Source organism: Aphelocoma coerulescens, chromosome 5, assembly GCF_041296385.1.
Source record: "Aphelocoma coerulescens isolate FSJ_1873_10779 chromosome 5, UR_Acoe_1.0, whole genome shotgun sequence".
Lineage (NCBI taxonomy): Eukaryota > Metazoa > Chordata > Aves > Passeriformes > Corvidae > Aphelocoma > Aphelocoma coerulescens.
In genome coordinates this window covers 61,851,916-61,877,377 of record NC_091019.1, presented here as the reverse complement: position 1 = coordinate 61,877,377, position 25,462 = coordinate 61,851,916, and the positions used below count along the sequence as shown (strand labels likewise).

General features: G+C 44.5%; 1 protein-coding gene across 1 annotated transcript in view; it reads left to right on the top strand.

The window, feature by feature from the left end:
- SYT16 (synaptotagmin 16) overlaps positions 1–25,462 on the top strand; it is a 93,301-nt gene that overhangs the window by 23,155 nt on the left and 44,684 nt on the right. Inside the window, exons 1-4 of the mRNA XM_069018500.1 lie at positions 6,881–7,228; positions 7,698–7,748; positions 7,874–7,998; positions 20,854–21,024. The gene's annotated coding sequence lies outside the window, so the exon portion shown is untranslated. Of the gene's footprint in view, positions 7,229–7,697; positions 7,749–7,873; positions 7,999–20,853; positions 21,025–25,462 lie in introns of the transcript that reaches the window.

Here is a 25,462-nt window from a genome sequence, read left to right as displayed (position 1 = left end):
GATAGTTTTTTCCCCTTTTTTGGCTTTATTACCAGTAACTGCCTTAAGTTACCATTCAATCCCAATCAACAAATTGATTTTTTTTGTCCTTTTAAAATATTTTGAATTAATAAGTATCCTTATGCTTTCCTGTAGTACCTGTACATGGTCTCTGAAGTATTTCTGCCTTTCCAGCTGTTTCTTTGTAGTGCTACACTGATTTTTATGTAATTCTCCTTTTTTAAATCCAGGTTTATTGCTTAGATTTCCATGGGTTTCTTTTTTCTTCCATAGGGTGTTGAAGAATGGCCATTTTTATGTGTTTCTGGGGACAAGATGGTCTTCTATTACAGGTTTTTACTAGTTATTGATAATGTCTAAAAATACAGTGTTTTCAGCACCCTGTCAAGACAGTTCCCCAGTCTCTGTGGTATAACTGTAGTTTCAAATCATTCCTTATTTCTGTCTCCACACTCAGTCACCCTGTGGACAGTGTCACAATCTGGTAGGTTTTAAACTAATCTTAATCTGTGCCTTTTTAATACATTGCACCATTTCCCCAGACGTTCTCCTGCTTCTCATATTCAGGGATTTACAGCTTCCCACTGGGTTTTGTCTTCCACTGAGCCTCTTCTTGCTGCGTCCCCCTTATGTGAGTCCCTCCTATCCCACAGCAGCTCCAGCCGTGTGTGTTTGGAGGTGGCACCATGGTGGGTGCAGCCTTGGATATAGTGACAGGACAAGGGAGGAATGGCTTCAAAGTGAGAGAAGGCAGGTTTAGATTAGATGTTAGGCAGAAATTCTTCCCTGGCACAGGTTGCCCAGAGAAGCTGTGGATGCCCCATCCCTGGAAGTGTTCCAGGCCAGGCTGGATGGGGCTTGGAGCAACCTGGTCTAGTGGAAGGTGTCCCTGCCCATGGAAGGGGTTGGAATGGGATGATCTTTACTGTCCCTTCAAACCCAAACCAGTCTGGGATTCCGTGATCCACAGCTGTGGTTGGAGAGCCAGCTGCCTGGGGCACACAGGTCCTTGCAGGGAAGAAAAGCTGCTGGAACCTTCTCCTCTTGTGCTGAAGCCTTTGCTGCAGGTTTTGATTTACATCTCTGATCTCCACCAGACCTTCACCTAATTGAGTAGATTGACCCTGGCTCTAATATAACAGGCAATTAATCAAAGGCTGACTAATCAGCTCTCTCCATGGCTGGCACCTTGCAGAGAGTCTGGGAATCACTTACATGCTACTCTGCAAACCAGTTTTATGCTCTGAGATTTACAGCCAGTTAATTCTATTGAACTCCGTGGATTTACTGTAAACTTTGATTATTATAAGCTCTGAAACATAATAAAAATTCCTTTACTTAGCTACATTAAGTGGTAATTTAAAAACTAAGTTCTGTAGCTGCTTTAACTAATTACACTCAGTACTTTGACCATACTATTAAAATTTAACTCAAATCTGTCATCTTTCCTTGGATTTAAATACCTTGAAAGCTGATTGGCTAAGCAATAGAGTTTAGACTTATTTTTTAGTGCTTAAAAGTATTTTCTTTTCAAAGCTCTCAATTTTGATCTAGATAACTTCTGAAGTTTGACACTGCTGAAATGCAGAACCTGACTTTTGAGTTGAGGTTCTCATTTGCCAAGCTGCAGGAGTTAATAGCCATTCAGTGATCTTGACTGGCATCTATTAAGAGCTTTAAATTGAAGATGCACTGTGAAATAAGATAAAATTAAAGCAGAATAAACATCTGCAAACACTTACTCATGCTGCATAGCCAAACTCATTTAAGTTAGTGTGTTTTTGTTTTGAAGCAAAGGGCAGTGCAGGGATGCAGTTGGAGGTTGTGCCACTGTCCCAAGGGCAGCAAAGCCACTGCTGACATCCTCGTCAAGAGTGATGAGGGGTGGTTTTTTTTCTTTTTCTGCAGCCAGGCCTATTTATGAGCTCCCTGCTAGTCCTCTGAGTCCCATTCTGACTTCATTTTTCTGCAGGAAGGGGGTAAGCAAACTACCTTTCTTGTTTGGTTGATGCTGAGTTTTTCTGATGCTCCAGAAAATCACTTCTGTTCCCTTTCTTGTAACAAATGTTCAAATCTCTTACTTACCAGTGTTAATACACTTAATTAAATAAACTAAATTGCTCTGGGCAATTATGTAAGCTGTCTCTTAATGTACCCAAACTTTCTTTTAGTTTCTTTTCTCACCACTCTGGAGATCCTCTGCTCCTTTTTTGCATTGCTTCCCACAGATGGTTGATATGTGGAGCCCAAATATACTCACCTCTTCTGTGTTTGTTGTTTATGATCCTTGGTGCCTGTATTGTTGAAGCTGCCTGCTTTGCTTGGCTTTCTCTAAAAGACTTTTGCATTTTTGTCACTTCAATGGCCTAAAGCATGTTGCTAACACTGAAAACACAACCTTTTTTGCCCTCCAGTCAAATCCTGAACTGAACTACCTGTGCAAATGGTGGTGAATCCACCCTGTACATTTTTCTGCACTGTTAGTCTCGTGGCTATCTTTTCACTGATTTATTTTCTTGTCAATGCCGTTAGATAATTATATTGCAGCAGCTCAATTTAAGTGGAGTTGCACCACCTCAATGTAAGTGGAATTGCACCAGCTCTGGAAGCACAGTTGATCTCTTTAAAGTGAGGACTCCTCATTTTACTGCATTTTCTGGGGCATGAACATTCCCCAATGCATCTGAGTTTCTCTTCAGAGTTTCTGAAAGTTTTTGAGGATCATTCTTCCAAAATCCATTGTTAAGGTATTCATTTCCCTCCCCCTTTCCTGTCTGATTTCAGAGCAGGCTGGAGTTGGGCTGGGTTGCCATCCTCCTTTCCCCAGCACTCCAGGGTGTGCTCCAGGCAGCTCCAGGCTGCCATTCACTAGTGCTGAGCATGGACAGATGACAGTGCTTGTGCCATGTCAAGGCTTTACAATAACATTCCTGGTACTTTGAGCTCCTTCTTGGCTGCCTGTGCTTTCTCATGCATCTCCAAATGGTTTCACTGTGTATGGTGAGCAGCTGGTCCTTTTCCTCCAGTCTGATACTGCTGCTTATCAGTGTGGCTAGGATTAGGCTGTAGTGTTTGTACATGGCAAGTGTTCTAATTAGCTGAAGTTGCTCTGGAGGCATTTTCCTCTTATTTGGTAGTGTTCCCAATCGGTGCTCATGTTGCTGTTTGCTGGTTCCTCTTTGTTTCTTTCTTCCTGGGGTATATGACAGACGGCTCCCTCGTCTCTGTCAAGCAGCTGTTAGGTGGGTATTTCCCTCTCTGCCTCTTGTATCACTTCCCATGGTGGAGTGGTGGCTTTTGCCTGTGTTCCAGGTCTGTTTGTCACATCTGTCCAGCTACCTCACCTCAGCCCCTGTGCTGACTCAGTATTTGTGTTCGTGCTTGGGTTCCTTCTCTGGATAGAGCCATTGCCTGTGACTCTGCTTGCATTTTTGGAGATTTAGATCTGCTCTTGTCCATACCCTTGCTTGCAAGCTGGTCTCGTGTAGCCCACAATGTCTCTGTGTAGTTTGATGTTGACAAAGAAGTTTGTGGACTCAGTTGCAAGGTGAAGAACACTTATAATTTCTTTCTTGATTTCTGATCAAAACCTGACATTTTTCTGTGGAATTCCACCCTTCCTTCATCTCCTTTGCAAGTGTGATGGTTTTGCATTTCTGTCAACAATCTCTTTCTATGCTGGATTTTTCTTTCATATATTAGAAAAAAACACCCAGCTTTAATTAGAAAGTCAAAATCCTTGCCACTGATTTTCAGGTCTATAAGTAGACTCCAACCACCCTTCTTGTGTACATAGATTTTTTCTTTGGAAATCCCCCTCATGTGGAGTTTGAGTTGGCTTCTCTGCTTGCTTTGTCTTTACAGATTGATTTGCCTGCTCATTTGTAATTCCTGGGCATCCCACTAAACTGAGTGCTCTTCCAGGCTTTACTTCTTCCCACCAGCAGAATAAATGTAGGTTGCAACAGAGACCCTGGGATTCCCCTGAAACTTCTGCAAATTCCTGTGAACTGGACCTCTCAGATCCACTTCAGAGGTTGTTAAATTAGTGGGAAACTGTTTGAGCAGAATAAGTGAGCCCCGGGATCCAAGCTTGGGGTGAAAGTCAGGATTGGATCCAAAAACCCATTTGTGAAGTGTGCAGGAGCACAGGACTGTAGCGAGCCTGGCCATCAAGCAGCACATACTGCAACAGCCACAGGGAAATTGTTTGATCAAATTACTGCTTTATAATCTACAACTTCTCTATTTGTACACTTCAGCAAGCCAGGTCAGATTTCTCCACTACAGGCTTAGTGGCCATGTGGATTTTGTTGATATTTTGGGCTCTAGGTGAAGCTTACCCTTTTGATTGTGGCTAATGACTCACAGCCTCATTTCAGCTGGTTTTCAAGTGTGGTTGCAGGCACTCGATCTGTGCTGCTTCATAGAAATTTTAATGAGGAAATGCTGTGGTGTCCAGACACGTGTTTAATTGAATCACTGATTCTGCTAAGACAGTTTTCTCCTCCTCTGGAGTTCGGGACCTTCCCATCTGTACCTGTCAGCAGACAGCAAGTGAACATGACTTGGGCAGAAATGTGTTGTGCAAATATTTCTGTCTTCATGCCTATCTAGCACAGGCACATTCCTTCCAGTTAGCCCAGAGGAGTGGAGTACTGGGAGACACTGGCTGACCTCAGATGTTTCACTCAGATATTCTCACCTTGTCAAGAGGAGTGCACTGCCCTGAGCTCTGTTGTGTAAGCTTTTCTAGTTTTGGGGCTCTTGACTCAGAGACCTGACTCTGTTGCATACACTTTGCTCTTTAGTCTTATATTTCTATTGAATAAGACTTGGAGCTCAGGAAGGAGAATAATTGGACTTTAAGTTCAAGCACTGGGAGATATGTTTGTTTTTTGCAAGTCTAGAGAATGTTGAGGAAGGCTTAATGTACTGAACAAAGTGAAAGTGTGAGTTGTTGCTGCTTGTGTGCAGTTTTATTGCCATCCTGACCTCCCTGCACATTCATGCTTTGTTCAGCCAAGTTTACCTCCAGCAAATACTGCAGCAATAATTGCTTTGTAAAAAAAACTACAGTGAGAGTGGTGCCTGCTAAATATCAGGGAGGTGATGGTCCCATGGCTGCTGCTCTGTGAGGGAATTAAATCAGCCACACCAGCATAAAGCCTCTTTTTTGGGGTATAACTGGGATGTGTCAGGGTCAATCTTTCATCCAGGCCCAGGGCAGGAGATGCCTGAAAGGGATCTCACTGCTTGGCCAAGATGGAAGCACGTCCTGTTGCTGGGGGAACAGCTGTGCCCTGGCTCCCAGGTGAAAGGATGCTTGATCTTTAGAATAATGGTGTAAAGGTTTATGTGAAATACATTGTCTGGGTTTTAAAAATACCAGCCTGACATTTAGTGGGACATAAAGGGAATATATCTACAGTTTAGCTGGTGGTTGACAAATAATAATAAAAAACTGACTACATCTGAAAATGTATTTGAATTCCTGCCAATTGTGCTCTAGCTTTTAGCACAACAGTTCTGGAAAAAACAACGATAGAAAGGGCAGTGTTGAGTTGATAAGGATGAGAGTTTATTCTCTGTGCTATTATTCCTGGATTACTTTTTTTCCCCATTGCAACTTTGTAAATGAAGGTTTCAAGAGTAAAGTAGAGTACTTAATGTGGGAGACGAAGGAAGGCAGCTGAGCGCATGGGAATTAGAGTGGGAGACTTGCATGGTCTCCCATTTCCCTCCATAAATGCGACAGTCCTGATGAATTCTGGAGAAATTTGAATGAAAGTGGATAAGCATCCTACTTCCACAGTAAACATGTTAGGGGCTACAGAGAAAGTTACAAAGGGAAGAGTTCAAATGTAAGGGAATAACAGAACGATTATTCGGAAGAAGTTTGGAGTAAGCAACTTCTCTGGTGCAGCAAACCTGGGCAAACCTTATTGAACCTGAGACCTTATTTTCTCTTTGACAACTCATTTCACAGCCTCCCTCCTGGAGCTGCTACTTGGACATTTATTTTCAATCATGCAGCATTGGAACTAAGTGCACGTACAGGGAATGAGGCACCCACAGACCCGTGTGCCCGACAGCCCAGGTCCCTTCCGGGCAGCCTGGCTCTGCAAATCTTCATTCTAAATTAGCAGGGAAATTTCCCCCTGGCTTAGCAGATGAGGCAAGTCTCCTGGGCGATGGAAGGATGGAAGTTGCTCACTCAGTTGGCTCCAGTGATGAGTCTGACATAACCAAAGTCTGGTTATGTCTGGTTATATCTCTGCTGCGCTCCTGTGTATTTTAGCCACAACTCCACGGCCGCCACCTCCTGCTCTGGGACCTCGCCCAGCTCATTAGCACGGCCACTCAGCCGTGCCTGATGTGGGCACCACGGGGACAGGGGACAGGCTGTGAGTCTGGGAACAGCCCTGCTGGAAGGCACATGTCCCCAGCAGTGGCTCTTCATCATCTTGCAGTCCAGGGAGCCAGACACCCTCTCCAGCTGGGATCCATTGGGATTCTGCAGTGAGCAGACTCATGTAAATCCAGGGGATTGATGTCTGCCCAATAAGGACTTTTCTTCCTCCTCTTGAGCTCTTTCTAACTAGCTGTTATTTTGAAGATGCCAGTCTGGACTACTCTTGGGGGATCTGCCAGGCAGCAGCTTTTATAAACAAGATCATCACCTTTTTTCTTCTTTTTTCTTCTTCTTTTTTTTTTTTTTTTTTTTTTTTCCTTTGGGAGAAAAGAGTTGCATTAGGAACACCCGCAGAAAATTGCCTCAGGGAGCATTTTACCTTAGAGAGGCAAGATACCACTGAGAGCAGATAAGAGCCAGTTTACAAATTGCTGCCAGAAGCCCTTTTGCTTGTGAGCAGTTAGGTCTGTGTACTCCCTACCTTCCCCCCATTTTCTGTCCACCTTCCCCAGGCTCTCTCCTGTTTTGAGTGTTGTGAGTAGCTGGGTTCTGATGTGTGGTTTTATTTTACAGCTTTTCCATGCTGTTTTTGAGGAACATGGGTATTCTAGAAACTAGAAATAATTTTTTGCAGCAATAGATGAATTCAGTTTCACTACAGAGAAACCTTTTGCAGGCAGAGACAGTGGGGATGGATTTGCCCTGAATGATGGGGAAAAATGACCCTTCTCATACTGGGATTCAAAACTACCTCCAAAATGCACATTCAAAGTAGCAGTTGTGTGGAGAGTGAAGAGAGAATGTGCCCTCATGGTAAGTGAGGCTTACACAGAGCCTTCCTTGAAATTAAGGTTAACATTGGGATCAGTGCTGTGCTAACACCTTTTGCTCTAAGAACAGCTTTTACCCCTGTGTAAAAACCCACTGGGAAGCACAGAGCCACTGGCACAGCTTTGCTTTTCCAGCTTGGGATCCCCCAGAGATGGAGCAGGGCCTGGCCCCAGGGTGAGCAGAGTTCAGGGAAGTAATGACTGGCTGAGCTTGGCAAGTGCAAGGGGCCGGCTGCTCCCTTGGTTGTAGACTGAATGATCCTTATTTTACTGCAAATCTGTGGGAATCCAGGATGGAAACGGTACACTTCTAAACTGGATCCAAAATATTTATTACCAGGTTGTGAATTTAAGCCAAGTAATAAATTATATCTCTGTACAGAAGAGAAAATCACTTACCATTTCCAATTTCCAATTTCCTGATACACGAATGACAATTTTTTTTTTTTAAGGCAAATTTATCAGCAAGATAATTGTTTGATTAAAGACCTAGCACTCACAAGGTGAGAGCACTAGAAAAGGTGAGGCAGGAGTATTTAAATAACCCCTTTAGGAAGTGGCATAGGCTGCTTTATCTTGTTTCCCTGGCTCACATTCCTTTGGTGGCTGTCACATGTTTACCAACCAGCAGGGTTCCTTCTTCCTTGGGATGTTAAATCAACAAGCACATGCAGAGAAAAGGGCAAGAACACCAGCACCACTCCTGTTACTCAAACTCAGGACTGTGCCTCTCTTCAGCTTTGCCCAGCTCGTGTGAGTACTACACATTCTGGGGATTTAACAAACTGTCCCAGGAAGAACACTTTTCTCATAAATAATGCATTTCAAAGCTTTCTTGGGAAATTCCATTTCTGGTTTGACTCATTTTGTTGCTTTATGTAATTGTGATTAGATAAGTCTTGTGTTTGGAATGCTTTGGGGCTATTTCTTGGTGAGAAGATAGCTTTCCTAGTTTGTTACTTGGGTGACAATTACAGTTTGAAAAGAAAATCCTGTGTTACCCTCACTAGTAACTTTGGATTTGCATGCTGCTTTGTTTTCTTGAAATACAAAGATCTCGGAAATTGCAAGGAATGAAATAGGAGTAAGACTTTTCTTCTGTTTTCTGCTTTGACATTGTTTTGATTCCTGTTGGTTTTCCGGATCTTATTGAAAGGCATTAGTAGACCGTAATTCTAGATCCATAATGAGTAACAAAAGTGCAAAGTATTTGCATTCCTGTTAAGCAGAGGGCACATCTGATCACTGTGCAAGGGAAGCCATGGGTGCTTGCAGGGGTTTGTGACTGAGATAGGTTCAAAGAAACAAAAGGAACTTAATGTAGCATGATGGCTGTGGGAGAAAACAGCTGAAGGGATCCCAACAAATAGTGAATAGATTCCACAGCTTGGCTCAGTGTGTCTGAAAACATCCCAGGAACAGGCTGCACTTTATTCTTGTGGTCCTTTATGTCAAGGGTTTTGCAGAGTGTGTGTGTGTATGTTTGCTCACGTGGGCTGGGCTGGAGCATTGGTGCTGCAGAAGCCCTTGAAGTGCACAGAATCTATTTTAGTCCATCTCCATTGCATCGGCTCTGGCTAACAGTCGCCTCTATCTGCCTCCCCCCTTCCCTTCTCCTGGCTCTGAAGTGGCACAGCTCTCCATTTATCCCTGAGAACAGTCGGACGTCACAGCTTTTGCTTGAAAGAAACTCTGGGTAGATGCTTTGAAACTTGTTAATGCAAATGAATCCTCTGAAACAGCTTTGTGGCTGCTTGCATCTGGAGAAGGCCCTTCCATCTGGAGAAGGTCCTTCTCCCAGGTTTTGTAACGCTGGGGTCCTGCCCTGCATGTTGTTTTACAAGGGAATTATGGAGAGTGATTTAAAGTATCAACAATTGTTTTCTCTGAGATCATTCCTGCTCCCCATTAGACCAGTGACGTCTCTGCTTTTGATTTTCCATGGCCTGTACAGACAGATATTTCAGGCATAAGTACCAGGGTTCATCTTTGATTCAGTTTGGATGAACTTTTTAGTTTTTGGCTGAACTGAGAGCAAATAAAACTGAGGAGTGAGTGGACGAGAAGAAGGCATGATGTAGGAAAGAATAAACTGGGAAGGCACACATAGGAAGTGAACTGTTCTCTGCTTCCCTCTCCCTTATGCCTGCAGGACTTCATTGCCTCTCCTTTTTCACAGAGCCCTGGGTTAGCTGAGAAATTACTTCAGTTCCTGCCTTTCTCCATGCAGCCCTAGTAACTGGTTAACTGGTTTGTACTTATGTGGAGAGAGAAATGTTCCCAGGGCCATGGTAGAAAGTGGCAGTAATTGCTCAGCTCTTCACTTGATTAAATACATGACTCTAGAAACTGCTGACATTATTTTTTCCCCACAAGCATTTGTTTTAATGGCTTTTGTTATTGTTAGAACATATTTTCTGAGGGCGTGGGTCACTTGGTCGATACCAGAGGCCTAGAAATCTTCCACAATACTCTGTCTTTGAAACCACGCCCTGCTTTATGAGCAGCAGCCTTCTGCTTCAGGCCTCCCTGTTAAATGCCAACAATTCTTCCATCCCGTTCCTCAGGAGCAGGAGCCTGAGGGTGGTAGCTAATCCACATCCCAGGAAGCTGTGGTGGGGCAGCTCCTCCTGTGCAGACATCCTCTGTACCAGGTCAAAAAACATCTGAGGCTCCCTCGTGCCAATTGTGGCAATACCAGGGGTTAATCTGGCAGCAAGCAACCTGTGTGGAATGAAACTCCATGTAGGATCTGTGGCTTTTGGGTTCGGAGATTTGTGGATCAGTGTCCTCTGAGATACTGTAAAGAATGATCCAGGAGGGGAAGGAGAGCCTGAATGCCAAAGCTGAGTCTGCTGCTCAAACATCCCGATTTCTTTTGGCAATTTCATGGAAGGGTCATAGGGCCATCTTTGGTGATGTAGCTCTGGTGGTTGTTAGATGGAAACTGGTGGTTTTTCATGGATGTGAATCTCATCACCACCACACAGAATTTCTTGTCTCATCAGCAGCAGCAGCACAGCTGCAGAACACTCTTCTCTCCCCCTTGCTGCTCATGCCTCTCTTTGTGTGCTAAATGCCAGACTGATCGTCTGGATTTGTGGCTGGGCTTAAATGCAGGGGCCGGAAACCTTTAGTGGAACTTTGTAAAGGTTGGTCTGGCTATTCCTTTAAAGAAAATAAAAATCAATGACTGCTCATGCTTTCAAGGCAAAATTAGCCACCAAAGCTACTCTTTTAGCACTGCCAATTAGAAGTTTTAGAAAAAAGCAGGTGTTCTGTCCTGCAGTTTGACAGCAGTCCCTGATCAAGGAAGGTCAAGAGGTACACCCTTGTCCTATTCTATCATTTTGGTCAGCAGTTTGCCACTGCTGGTACCTGGATGTATTTCTTGGGAGCTGAAAAAGGGATGGAGCAGCTTCAGAAGGCTCCAAACAAGTAGCGCCAAGGGGGTGTGTGATGCCAATATCAGAAACTTCATTTTTCTTCCAAAGGTCAGGGGTTGAGGCACGAATGCTGTGAAGGTCCTGCTGCCTTTCCCCCCCTGCATCCTGCCAGGATGTGCTGAATGCAGGTATGAGGTTGTGGTCCCTTGCCACCCTTCTCCTTTGGTACCTGGCAGGAGACATCTGTGGCCCACAAGGATCCAACAAATAACAGGTCAAGGAGGAGCCAGGGCTGTGTTCAGAGGGTGCCCTGCTTTCCATTGGCACGTGGCCTGCTCTCTACAGATGGGAAATCGTGTAAGTATTAAGAGATTTGGTTTGATTAGCTAAAATCTCCTGTTGGCAGCACATTTCCAGTCCCTGGAGCCATGGAGATCAGACAGGTTGCCAAGGCAACGCACAGTCTTCAGTGAGAGGTTTACTGTTGCGTCGTCCTTGGTCAATTGATGGAGCAGGGTTTATTTAGGTCTTTCAAAAAAACCCAAAGCTGCTGTCCAGCCTTTTGCTGTGATGAGTCATTGTGCCTTGGGTCAAATTGGTGAAACTAAGAGCAAGGTTTTGTGGATGAGGAAAATAAGCACATGAGAGCATAAAGGTCCCAATTAGATTCCTCTTTGAAGAGGTGAGAGCACTTCAGTTCTGAGTGGAGACAACTTATTCTTTTTATGCCCCCAAATAAGTGAAACAGCAACTGAGATCTTCCTTTCTTCCCCTTCTCCTCCCATTTCCTCTCTCTCCCAAATGTAAAATACTTATTTTTATTCTCTAGAGGACTCTGTGCTCACTGTTTAATTCTTGACTCATATCGGAGGTCCTTGCTGTTTGACCTTTTGTTGCTGCTTTGCTTGTTGCTCTCTGCTCTCTTCTCTGTTACAGAAGCCCTGGTAAATTCAGCTTACAAAAGCTTCCATTTCCTTACATTATTCTTCCTTTTGGATCACCCAGGAGATGAAAAGCTCATCATGTCACCACTGTGGCTGTGGCATGTGCTGGAAGCCACTGTGTCTTTCGTTGCCTGTTTATTGATCTGGATCCCAAGTCAGGGAGTGCATGGGGACAGGGACATCTCTCACTGTGACTGTTCCCTGGATTTACTGACATAGCAGACGTGTGCCAGTGGTGGGCACAGCCATCTCTGAAGTTTTGGAAGGGACCTGATTCAATGTTCTCACAAGCCAAGGAGGGAAATGTCATTGTGCTGAGTGCCAGGCCTTGATTTGCTAAGTTAGTAAAGGTTTCTGTTTTAAAGTAATTCTGGCAGTGATAGGAAAGACTCCAAGGTTACAAGGATAACAGGATCACAGGGAGATGAAGGTGGTTATATGAGAGACACCATCAGAGTGCCCTTTTTCTTTCTCTCACTGTTGAGATGAATGAGAGCTGTTTTCAGCAGTGGAGAGTTCAGGGAGAAATCACTGTACAAGCAGGAGTTGCAAAGTGTCACTGCATGGTTTAACATGGGGAGCCAGGCTGGCACTTTCTGAACATGCAGGTGCTGTTCTCTTGTGAGTGTGTACTTCAGCTGGTGTCATGTAGCATAGGGAGAAGGGAAGGAATTGAAAAATAACTCAACACTGCTTGCTGTGAGAGAAATTCTGACCTCTATAATAATACCGAGGCATGAACTTCATAGACAGCGACTTGTATGTGAGAGGGAAAAATTTTAAAGGGTGGAGGAGCCTTTAAAAGTCTGCATTGGCATCCTTATTTATTTATCCTTTTTGAGAGGATGGCAGCTGATAGATGTGTCACTGTGATGGTGCACAGTTATCTTCTTTCCCTGTCTCAAAATACTGCATTAGTGATACCATGGCAACAAAGAAGTTGTCTTTAAGAAAAGGAAAAAAAAAAAAGCGTGACTTCAGTGTTCAAGAAAGGTGGCAGACTGACAGCCCTAGTCTTCCCTTTCTACCAGTAAGGCAGTGTTGGTGTCAGCTATGACAAAAGGTATCAGATTATGATCTCTGTGTTGTACCGTGCCTGAAAACAAACCCGGGACACGATCAAAGACAAACCTACTCCAGGGAGCACAAACTGAGAAAAGGTGCTCTTGTCGGACAATTAAATTCTGTTTTAAATTATAAACTTTCCTAAGAAATGCATCATCTTGAAAAAACTTTCCTAGACCCAGGTTGTGTCCTCTTTCAGGATGGAATTCCTCTCTGAGCTGTCTGTGAGAAAAAACAGCTGTCCCTTGCTGCTGTGGTACTTTTTCCAGAAGGTGGGTAGTCAAAGGATATCTTAAGAGGCAAGTTCAGATCTGTGTCCTGTTTGATTTATTTGCATTTGAGTACAGATCTCATCTCTAACATGAGAGCCCTAAGCAGCAGGAGATTGACTTTTAGGGACTAGATCCTTTCATTTGAGCTAGTTCAAGTTGTATTTATCTTTATCACTACAGCCATTTTCTTGCTTTCCTATGTCTTAGGTAAAACCTTTGACCTCCAAGGTAGCTCACTGCTTTGTGTGATAGCTGGTTTTACAATGGAAAATAGTTCCAGAGTGCAGAACCGAGAATTTTAGCAAAGCTCAGAGGTTAGAGTGAATACTGAGATGGAGAAGAAATGGCAAACTCTTGAGTGTGAGGGTACCTTATAGATTGTGGGCTGGGAAGGTAGTTTTATATCTGGTTCTAATTTTTCTTCACTGGTCTGGAGAAGAACTGAGATGAAGAGTTGTGAGGCTGCAGGTTTCACTTTGATTACCTCAGCTGTGGGCCCAGCTCTGGGAACAATCCTGGCAGGGACCTTGGGCCAGGAGGACCAAGGCCTGGATGGGTGCTGTCCCCATCAAATCTGTTCAGCCCTGACATGGAGGGGACCAGCTTTCAGCTCATGAATGACAATTCAAGTTGTGTGCTGCTCAAATTCTCAGTCTCCCTGGCCCTGTTGACCTCAATGAATTTTGAATACCATGCTGAACTGGAGCCATTTTTATAGTTATTACTAAAACTGATGATGAACCTCTGGATGACCCTTGAAAGTGATCTCCACCAGACAGCATGAATGCTCCCTGTCCATCAGGACACATTTCTGCCCCCTTGTTCCATCTGTATTTGTGGTGTGTTTGCTTACAGAGAGAGGAATAGGGAGAGAGCCAGGACTCTTCTGGATGCAGAATTTCAGGTGTCATTGTTTGCAGAGGCTGTGTACTTGCTGTGGACTTGAACTACTGCTCCACACTTGTTTAAAACACATCCACTAAAACTAATACTTCATCTTTTCTAGTTGAAAAATGCCTCTTGTTGAAGGCAGAATATTTCATAGAACCGTGTGTGCTCAGTTACAAATGTCATCAAGAGCACTGCTCAAGGCCAGGATGGGATTTTTACTGCTGGGAAAAGAGTGCTGCCACAGGGTCGTACATAGCAAAGTACAGAGCAGCCTTTGTAAGATGGAAAACCTGGCCTCAGGGAAAGCCTTTTTGAAACTGGGCTTATGGCTCTCACAGATTGGCTGCTGGGTACTTTGAGGTTTGCCCTCCCAGTATTTATGTCTTGGTCATTTATCTATTGCAGGTTCTAAGTGAAATCCAGACTGCATCCTGAGAATTCAATTCTGAGTCTGGCTCTTATGAGCAGGCTGAGAAAAATCAAATCTGCTACTACTGCTGGCCCCAATTCAGGCTTCACAGTGAGCCAAGCTGAGCCCCAAGGGGAGAGGCTGCCCTCCTCTCGTCCTGCACCTTGGACATGATACTGGGTAAAGGAAAATGTGAGTCTAAGGGAGAACTTATCTCAGGCCTTCCTTTTCTAAGGGGAGGGCACTTGCTACATGCTACTGCCTCTGTGTCTCCTTTTGTGCCTGATGTGCCTTCAATTCAGTGTGGCCTGAAGGTGTCAAGCACCTCTACTGGATTGTATCCCTAAGAGAATAAGGTTCTTGGGGTAAAAAATTACCATCCTGTGGCATTTATGTGACCCAGTGTGACTGAGGACAGATGCCTGAAGTCCTGTGACTGTCACCATGATGTCATCTCTAGGAAGGTGCTGTCGATGTTCTATTTGGTAGCCTCAGCTTTGGGGTGAAACATGAGCCAATTCTGAGCACTGAAATGCCTGTGTAGATGGATGTGACGTTTCTTGATTGCTCTTTTGGGTCTAACTTCCACCCTTTTGGGTTGTTCCTGTGCCATGGCTCCCGTTCTGTGGGGCAGTTTTGTTAGTGTTTCCCTGCTTCAGAGACTTGCTGGGGGGGGGGGTAAATGCACTGAAGCCTGCAAGGTGTTTGGGTGGCTCTGTGGGTGGTAGAAGAGAGGGAGATGAAGTTGCTTCACTGTCTTTGAGACCTTTGAAATAGTGTGCCTATGTCAGAGGCCATAAGAGCAGCTCAAATCTTTGAAGATGACCTGCAAATACATCAGCAACAGCTACGAGTGGGGCCATTCCCCCACCCTTTGATCAGACAAAATTTGCAGTCAAAGTAAACAGAGGTATAGTCAGGTCATAAGTGCCTTTCAGGTCTTCATATTCCTTATATAAAAGGACTGGAGAACCTCCTCATTCTTGCTATCTGTAAATCAGCACATAAAAATAAAGTGTGTGAAACTGAGCCTCTGTGCAGGGCATGTCCTCCTGCCTTGGATGGGAGTTTCACTTCTGCTACATCACTGAATGTGGTCTGATTGCGTTTCTGATAATGTATTTGTGGATCACCTTGAGGAGAAGAGGGGGAGTTATACAACTGTTCCCTCACAGTGCTGTTGGAAAGGGTCGGGCTTTGTCTCCTTTGAAATAGATAGCAGAAGAGAGCTGCAATCCTGTGAAAACACACATTTATTTCTGAAGTGTTTGTGTATTGTGTGTGTGGTGCACATGAATAGAAGTGCCACCTGTCCAAGGCTGATAAGGACGAGCAGTGGTCATGTTCTTGCAGTTTGCTGTGTGAAGAATTGGCACCTACAGCTTCCCTCTGGCTGAGTTTATGAAATGCTGCATGCAAGGAGTTGCTTCACCCTCTGTGGCACTTTCTGAGTTTGCATAGGAGTGGATTTGTTGGAGATTTTGCTGTAATGGATACAGTGTTAGCCATGGCTTCTGGAAACCCTTTACCTTTTTCTTCTGTCTTGCTGTCTCAGAAAGATCCCATTAGTTATCCTATTCCTTTAGGAGGCCACATATGGCACTGCTTTCCTTTATAACCTTGGCCTCTGCTTGTGAGTGGGCAAAGGGACAAGATTCTGATACCCACGTGCTTTGGGCACTGAGCAGAGGAAGTGACTGAGAAAGCTGCTTGGTGTTTCCATCGCACCCAGCAGGGAACTTCTCCTTGCAGTGGGGCTGCTGCCATCGTTCCATCCCACATAACTTCCCTTCAGTAGTTGCTGAGCCTTGCCAAGCACAAGGGTGGACTCCTGGGCCTTGCTGTGCTGTGACACTGCTGATAAGGATGAGGATATGTAGATATGCAAGTAGGTGGAAACTCTCTAATACATCATAATAGTAATAATAATAATGTACACTTGTACTGCCTTGCAGCTTTCGCTAGAACTTTTGCCCACGCACCAGCCTACTTGGTTCACAATGCAGTGTGCATGCTAGACAATTAGTGGCTGATAATGAAAAATGTCATGGGAACCAGCAGGAAAATCATAGCTTACTCCAAATATATAATGAAATGTAATTAGCACAGACAGCAAAACAGACAATTTATGGTTTCTTTTTATTTCATAATTAAAAAGTACCAGTAAACATTCCTTTTTCAGGGAGTTTGGTATCAAATGAAATTAAAGAACTATTGTCTGGAATAGTATTTTATGCAGAATTTAACCCTTGCAAAGCAGAAGGTATTAAGGTCTTGCTGGTTGTAGACTCTCCAAGTCAATCTACTCTGGAGCTTCTTGTGTTCATTCCCCTGGCCCTGGCCCATTGGAAGAGGCCAGGTCTGGTAGCAGAATTGCTGTGAAACCTGCTACAAGCCAAAACCCAGCTGCATTCAATGCATGTAACAGTGTGGCCAACACACCTCCCTTGTTCTTCTGGATAGACTCTCCCTGAAGTCATCTTTTAGTGGGAATGTGGTGATGCCTTTTCCTGGTCTTAAAATCAGGGGTCATACACGGTTAGAAGGGGAAAAGGGATTTTACCATGGTATTTATTTTAAGGATCCTTAGGTGTACACGTCCAGGTCATATGCATCGAGATGTACCCCACCGAGTCTATCTATGTCTTCGTCTTCTGTCTCCACACCTCTCTCTCCCCTTCCCCAACATTGGGTATAACATTATAGGTGTTACTAATTAGCAGATCTATCAAAGATTCCCCAATGAGAGGCTCAAGTGAGCCCCCCTCCCCAAGGAACTTTCCCCTGGATGGTTCTATCTTGGTTTACAGAATGTGTTCTGGAGAGGACCTTGGGGTCTGGGGCACACTGATCTCTGGCTACGAAGCTTCTAAAATGTTTTCTCTCTTAGCTTGACAAACAAGTCCAAGAATGTAGGCAAAAAAGCACTAGGAATACAGAAGTTGTAAAAAGGTATAACAGGGGTATAAAGGAAAGGGCAAAAATCTTCATGGCATCAGTGGCTTTGCGGAGAGGTTGGAGCAGGAGCAATGTAATGCCTTGTGTTCCCTGTGTCCTCTCACATTTCTTCTCTTGACCTCACTTCCATTTCTGATCTTCTCTTTTCTGCCTCGGGGCCCTTCACACTGCACCTCTAGTTTGTTCTTAAGCAGTGGACAAGGAGTGTGTGCAGTTGTGTGGCCTCAACCTGCCAGGAGCACAAACACCATTTCTTGCCTTGTGCTCCCAACCAGAGCAGCAGAATGAGTGGACCCACTGTGGCACTGCACAAAGGTGTCTATGGCATTAATTTCTTGGCTTAAAAATGGGTAAATGGGGGAGGATCCTGGCCGAATGTTTATGTTCCAAAGCACGTGGTGATCAGCATCTCCCAGGGTTTCGGCCAAGAGTTGCATGCTTTAGTCTGTCAAATGTTCTTGCTCCAGTCACAACAGTCTGTCATCCATTAGTGTAAGGATGGACACTTCACCTGTGTGAAAAGTGACACATTACAGCAATGCTGCAGCATAAGGGATGTGTGTGCATTTCTGCTACTTTTCCTCCTCAACATCTCTCAGGCCCAGACATCCACCACAAGCCAGAACAGAGCTCCAAATCAGTTTTGCAGTCATTTCTCAGGCACAGCCTTAGCCTAGAGTTTCAAATCTGCAGAGAAAGGCCTTCAGCTGAGGGTTGGGAGGAGAGCTGGGAGGTGTGGCAAGGACTGTACACAGGTGCAGCACGTTCATGGCTCCCCTCCAGAGGGATTTGAGCTTCCAGCTGGAGCCAGGGGCAGTGTGTGAGACAGTGCTCAGGTGCAAACTCAGCTCTCTCTTAGATGCTGTGGCACAAACTTCTGGTATCTGGCACGAATATTGTGGTTGAGAAAGGAGGAAACTTGTGCATAAAACCACAGGACAGGATGCATGCACTCTGTTGCCTTGTGCTGCAGAAGTCCCAGGCACCTCCTCTCAGTTGGAGAGAATATCTTCAGGAGAGATGGGTGAGTTGCTTGGTGCCTCTAAGGAAGGGAGGTGAGGGATCTCAGCCTTTGTTGGGAGCTGGCTGATGGTCTTTTTCATATAGGAAGAGTCTGTGCAGTCCCTTCTTGCCTGTGCTCCCAAAAACTCTGCCTCTATGTGGACAGTTTTTAGTACTTGGCTTTGAAAACTTCCTCCTTCAAGTTGATGCTGGACCTTTGGTGAGCTCTGACAGGTGGTGACTTTTCTGTTTTGCCCCAAGGAGTAGGGGAAGCAGGAAGGGTTGTCCCAAGTCCTATGCCAGTGAGCTACTACTTTCTTGTTCCTCTGTATCTGACCAGAAGACAAGAATTACATGGGCAGTAGGACTGTTGTGCCAGTCTGAGTTACTTTAGAGCAAGTACATAGCAGGTGATCATTTGTCTCCAAGCCTTCCTTCAGGATCCCTGTCTAGTCAAAGATCTGCTTTTTCCTCTGGGATTTTGCGAGCTACTTTGAAAGTCTGTTGGGGAAAAGGGGCACTTTGAGGACTTTCTCTAGCTGGTGGTTACATAGTGTTTCAGAGAATGTGTTGAATAATTTATATTTAAAAGTACTGGTGGCTTGCTTGTGCCCTGTCTGAGAAGGGGAAGCCCTGGTGTCTCCTTGGGCTCAGAGATTTCTATGAAGTAAAACAAATTACAACAGTGGTGTCCTTGCTGCACACTTGTGTACTGAGATGTGGTGATGCCACGTGTTTTATATGTAAGGTAGAGCATTATCCTTTTTCCTGCTTATTCTGTGCTCAAGAACAGGGCAAGCCAGTGATGGGACCCAGCCAGGCTTTTACGTATATTCTGGGGTTATAGCTGCTTTGATTTATACTCATCTCCTTTGATTTATCCTTGGCTCCAGCAGCTACTTAATGGTGACTTCAGCAGCTGAAAATAGCCAGTCAATGTCTCACTCAGCCACTCTCACATCCCCAGCCCTGCTCCCTGGACTGAGGTGTGAGGGGAAAATAGGCCTGAGATGTGCCTGCCAAATTATCTAGGGAAGTTATAGCAGCACATTGCAGTGCTGGCTCAAGGACAGGTTGGATGGGACTCTCAACATCCTAGGGGAAAGTGTCCCTGTTCATATCAGGAGGATTAGAACTAAATGGTCTTTAAAGTCCCCAAACTACTCTGTGATTCTGTGAATTGTCTGTGCCCAAGCAGAACAGAGCAATGGAAGTGTAGGCTTCACCTTGTTGTCATTTGAGCTGCTGTGATTCAGTGCATATTTCTGTTCCTTCCTTGGGCTGGGGTGAGGAAGGGTCAGAGCCACCTCCAGAGTTTGTGTAGCACATGTTCCTCTGGGTTCAGTCCCGACCACTCATTTGTTTTGCATGTGGGCTGCTGCTATGCATTGGTGATTTTTGTTTCCAGTTGAGACATGTTGGCTTGTATTAATTTAAGTTTTTTAAATCCCCCAGACTGAAGTCATACAGTGCACTATCAGTAACTGGGGACAGTGTAGCTCTTCTAGCCCAAGTCTTTCGCTGAGTCAAGTCCTATAAATTCACAGTGGGATGTTCCACAGACAGGGCTGGCTCTGTTTACATCCTCTCATCCTGCTCATTTCATCTGTGAGCTGCAGCTTTGTAATCACAGGCATCCCTTGTATGCCACTGATGCTGCTGATATTTCATTTTTATGGGGTCTTTGACTTGAATTGAACAGCTGAACTTCACCCCTTCCTGGTGAAGTAATTACCAGAATAACCAGCCAATTTTTTTTGCAGATGACACTGAAAGTTTTTGACACGTGCGCCCTTTCCACCCACATCAAGTGATGTATGTAGTGTTTGTCCCTTGTTTTGGCATTTTGATATGTGTGAGAGAGGTGAAATGGCTTTAAAAGCTTTTTGCTGGCGCCTGTGGTTTGTTGCAGACCCAGTGGTACAGGCAGAACATGATAAATTGAAATCAGACTGTTTCTTTACAGTTTGACATAAGGATGTTGATGAACAGGGCTGGGACATCAGCTAGTGCAAAACCACTGTGCTCAAAACCCCTGTGGCTCAACCTGGCACACAAGGAGCTAAACTGAATTACCTGAGCTGCAGGCTGGTTTTTGGTTTTTTTTCCCCCAGAAAATAATGGTAATTATGTAGTACAGTAATATACTTCTCACTTAAGGGTAAAGTAGCAGCTGAATGAGAATCATAGGCTATACATTAACCTGGTTCTTAGTGAATGTAATGAAGTTAGCGAGTACCATTATGTGTAATCTGATTGTTCTAAAGAAAATACATAAATTGCAAAGGAGGTTTAGGGGCCTTAATGACCCTCTCTTGGCCAGATCCTTGTTGCAGTACAGAGGGAGAGTGTCTCTCCTGGAGCTGGTAGAATCCTGCATTTTACAGAGGTTTCTTATAATCAGTTGGTGTCTTTCCTGTGTTGGAATTCATCACGTGACAGAAATTAAGGCCTTAATTGGAACCAAGTCTGTGTGATGTACATCCTTAGTAGACCAATGTATTAAATGGATGTTGTATCCATTTAACACAAGTCCATGTTCTGCTGGATTTCATTCCTATTTCTTCTGTGGAAAGGATGGGGAAGCAGAGTCATGGATACAGCTGTGCTTAAACCACATCTTTCCCTAGGCAGTTTTGCCTGGTTTTGCTGATGTTTTCTTTCTGACTTTCTGTTCTTAGTTACTCCTGAGGCTTCTGGGTTTTTGTCTGCAGCTGGAGTCTTCGTTATCCTCCCTGCAGTCCTCTTCCACTTCATCAACAGGAAGCTCTACTGTGAAGAGCTCCCATGCCTGGAACAACAAGGGCGAAGAAAACACTGCAAAAGGAAGTCCAGAGCTTGTGAGGGCCTTGGTAAGTGTCACAGTATTGCACTGCCTTTGATGTACAGAATCTTCTGGAGGCTGTGATTGCTGGGAGGACAGACACAGGTCCATTTGCTGTTTCTCAGGTTGTTTGTGTGGAAAACCATAGGGTTTTGATCATAAGGATATGCAATTTGATCATAAGGCTATGCAATTGCTACTGTGTTCCCATTATCTTTGTCGTCAGGAGTAATCTCTTGAAAAATGAAAGTCAGCACTGGGGAAAGAAGCACACTCCCTGCTCTGTCTGTTGTGGGAGTGTTTTGTTTATCCAGTGAGTAGCAAAATGTGAGTGTTTCTGACCAACAATGGTGCCTTTCTGCTCACAAAGGATATGCCTGTCCTGGTTTTCTTGTAGTAGCTATTACACACTCCTTCACGTGTTTGTTGTGTTCTGGAAGCATTTTGCCTTGGGTAAACCCACAAGTACTGGAGCCAAAACAACTGGGAATTTTACTATGTCAGAAAAAAAAAAAATTAATTTTTCTCAACCATCAAAAATGCATCTGTTCTGGTAATGGTGGCAACTGTGAGTTTGGCAATTTCTTCATGTATTTGTTTGTAAATTTGCACGTCGTAAGTGTATAATCACTGAGATAATCAGCCAAGAAGAGGCCTCAGAAGCCTCTCAATTGAAAGGTCTGCTTTTCTATGGTTCAGTCTTAAAGGTAATGGCAGAAGGACACAGTCCCAAAGCGTAGAGCTCATACAAGGCTGTTTTGTTGTTCATTTTGCCTTGTGCCTCAGCGTGGCTGCTGCAAAGGACATGATCTGGTCGTACTTTAAGACTCCAGGACTCATGGACAGTTGAAAGCTTGGAACTGTGGCAGGAACTCAGCGGGACCAATTCTTGCTAAATGCTTTAGTGAGCCAGGGACAGGCATGAAAAAGGTACAAGTACAAATGGTACTTGAAACGATTCCCACCCACGCCCCTCTCAACTGAAAGTCCTAACTTCAGTGTTTCTAAACAAAGACTATGGGGTTTTTTTAATAAGTTTCCCTCATCGATATTATTTTTAAGTCTTTTCCCCCCTTCTCTTCGCCTCCCATCAAGTGGTGTAAAAATGTGGCTTTTATTTCAGTTTTTAAGATGACACATCTCCCAGGAGCGTGTGGGTGTTGACATTCTATGGAGCTGTCACAGGCTATCATGTAAACAAGTATTTGCAATGCTTTTTAAAATGTGAATTATTAATAAACAGAGTGGCTTGCTTTTTTTTTTTTTTTGGTATTTGTTGCTTCCAGATTTTGAAGGACAAGAAATTGCTTCCCAGCTGACACTCTCAATGGCAATTTTCATTTCAGACTAAATCTCATGTGTCTGAGTGATAAACCTTTGAAAACATGGGCTTATAATGGAAACACTAATTCAACTTTAACTACAGCTGTGCTGTGCAAGAAAAATACCATATACATTAATGAGGTGCTAAATCTGATACGGCAGAGGAATGTGTTGTAATCATTAATTACAATGGAAGCTTAAAGCTGGAGTCTGCTTTTTCCGTTCAAATAAAATTGGCTTGGCGAGTTGGAGCTGAGAGTTATTTAAAAATACCACCTCTATATTTAGTTTAAATTTCACCGTGGCGTCTTGGTACTTGTAAAGTCAATATGGAATCTGTGTGTAGGAAATGCCAGTGCTTTTAAAGGACAGCAGCATGAGGGAATATATTAAAACCTGGGCTAACACAGTGTGTCATATGGCGAATGTAGAAACCTGGAGGCTGAGCTCGGGCAGGGAAGCCAGGGAAGGCTGCTTCCAGCATGGTGAGGGAGCTCTCCCAAGAGGAGTGTTGACAAGCAAGAGTTTGCTTCAAATTCAGAATCTGGCTTTGCTGGGTAGGAAGGAACGGGATGGGGAGAGTTTGCAACATGAAATTTGCTGGTTAGGATTCAATTTTCCTCTTTTCAACTTTTTTCTGGTGAGCTGTGTATGTTGCAAGGAGATCTTGATTCCAATACTCTGGTATTCAACATGCAGCCCACTAATGGTTGTTCTTCCCAGTTCTAAGCTCTCAAACTGGGGAAAGCTTTTTGATTCTCCACCTCTGCAATTAGGAATGCTTAGAACATATCCATCTAAATAGGAGAGAAGGCATTTTGCATGACTGTAACATCTGCAGTAGGATGAACCCCCACATGCAACAGCACAGATAAATGAATGCTGTGGCCTGGGAAGGGGGTGTATGGGTTTCAGTGCATGAGCTGCTCCTCTTGCCCTTGGATCCAGTTGAGTTTCAAGTTATCTACCAATGAAGAAGAGAGTTGGTAGAGAAACATGAGCAAATCTGCCTACTTTGCAGGTACACAGGGTGACATTTAGAAAATGTACTGTAAAATGTCAGAGACTCTTTTTTGTTGTTGTTTTTGCTTTCCTGTATAGAGCCTGACTGCAGAACAAGGGAAGTGACAGAATGAAATAGGTGTTCCCATCATCATGGCTCTAGGATACATCTGCCTGGTTTGTTCCTGATTTAATTTTAATTGCACAGTTTGTGTCTCTATGAAGGGACAAAGATAAGGAAAAGATCATTGTGAAAATGAAGATTTCGTTGAAAAATCTTTTAGGAGACTTCAGGACAAAGACTCTTAATTACTGGGACAGAATGGATTGCAGATTTTTGGTGCTTTAGCATTCTGTGGATCCTGTTCTAGACTGGTTTGTTGACCTTAGAGATGAGCCCATCTCTTGAGCAAGGATGTGCTGCCCTGGTTGCTTCTCACGCAGCTGTGGGAGTCCCTTCACTGGGAGTGCTGGAGCTCATCTGGATACAGCCAACCTGTATTTAGGATGTACTTGGCACTGCAGGGGAGAGCTCAGAGCAGGCTGCAGAAGTAGAGAAGCTGGTAAGCACACAGCTGGTAGGAAGGTAGCCCAGACCATATCAAGCTTGCTTGGCTGTGCCCCAGCATGTGCAGAAGGAAGAGGTGGTGGCATGAAACAGTCCTGGTCTTTCTGGAGTGATGTAGAGCCTTAATATAGATCAGGTGTAGAATTCCTTAGGGAGGGAAAGATTGACTGCCACGCCTTTAGAACCAGCTGGAGTAGTTCTTCACAGCACTGGTGATCTTTCAGGCCCGGGGAGAGTGTGTACAGGAAATTGCCCCTTGAATCATCTCTCCACACAAGGAAGGAGGACCTTCCCTTGAGCAGAGGCTTGAGAGAAGTCAGTGAGGTCTCATCTGAGACCATTTGATGCTGAGAAGTTTTGGTGTCCCCATCTGTAGAGTGGATTTTGGGAGGAGGTGTGATGTTCCTGTGCATGGTGTTTATAGTGTTGGGGAGCCCTTTACTTCAAAAGTTCATGGGTGAAGTGAATGTCACAGGTACACATGACAGTGCTGGGCAAACCTTTGTGTGAAGAGCTGTGACCAACCATATGATTCAGTGCTGGGGCTCAAGAAAGTGAAGGGTCCTCTTTGTTCTACACCCTAATCTTTTCATAATGATGTAACCTGAGACTGGGAAGGAAATCGTAGCTTAGTACACTGTGCTTTACATGAAAATATTCCACTTGTGCCTTACCTTGAACACTTGTTAAAGATGTACTCTTGATATGTGAAAACAGCATAAATATGATGAGGCTTGAAGGAAGATTTCTTTTTCATTATTCCTTCTGTTTTATCAGCCTCAAGAGCACTTTCATTTCATGTTCTCAAGCTGCTCTGCACAGCCACTGTTCCAGCCTCTGGGGCTAGCTGCACACTGAAAATAAATAAACGGAGATGCAGTTCTTATATAAACCACTCATCTCCCATAGCTGAGGCTTTAAGGAAAGCATCAACACCTATAACACTCACCAAGGGCTGGAATGTTAGCAGTGCTGCCTGGGTGCTGCCTTTCATTGTCAGTGCTGCCCTGGGCCCGGGCGGGCCCTGGGGACCCATCACATGCAGTGAGTGGGACTGTCATATGCAGCAGAGGCAGAGATTCATGTTTAGAAACAAGAAATGTGGGTGAGTGTGACAGCACCAGTCTGGCTTCCTCCAAAGCCGTGGAAAACCCAGGGGTGTACTTCTCCAAAGGAGTACAACTCTGGTTGGTCCTTTTAACGCTGATGCTGAGTACCCAGTATCTCCACTGTCCTCAGCAAGGGCAGATTGAAAGCGGGCCTGAGGTTATTCCTGTCACCCAGCTGAGGTAGGTAGCTGAGATTCCTTGACCAACCAGTGGCAGGAAGGAGAGAAGCTTGTGAAAGGAAAGTTTCTCAGTGCCCAAATGAAGCTGCTCTTCTAAATTGCTTTTTTTCTCAACTGCTTCCATAGAGGCACGTAGGAAGTGTGACTGGCCATGGGACAGCGTGATTGCTGCCACTGATGCCTGCCCTAGATGTTGGAGAGCTTGGTTTGCAACAAGGCTGAGTTTAATGAAGGAGTAGCTGAGGGAGCAGTTCCTAAGTCAGTAGGGACAGCTGCCTGCTCAGA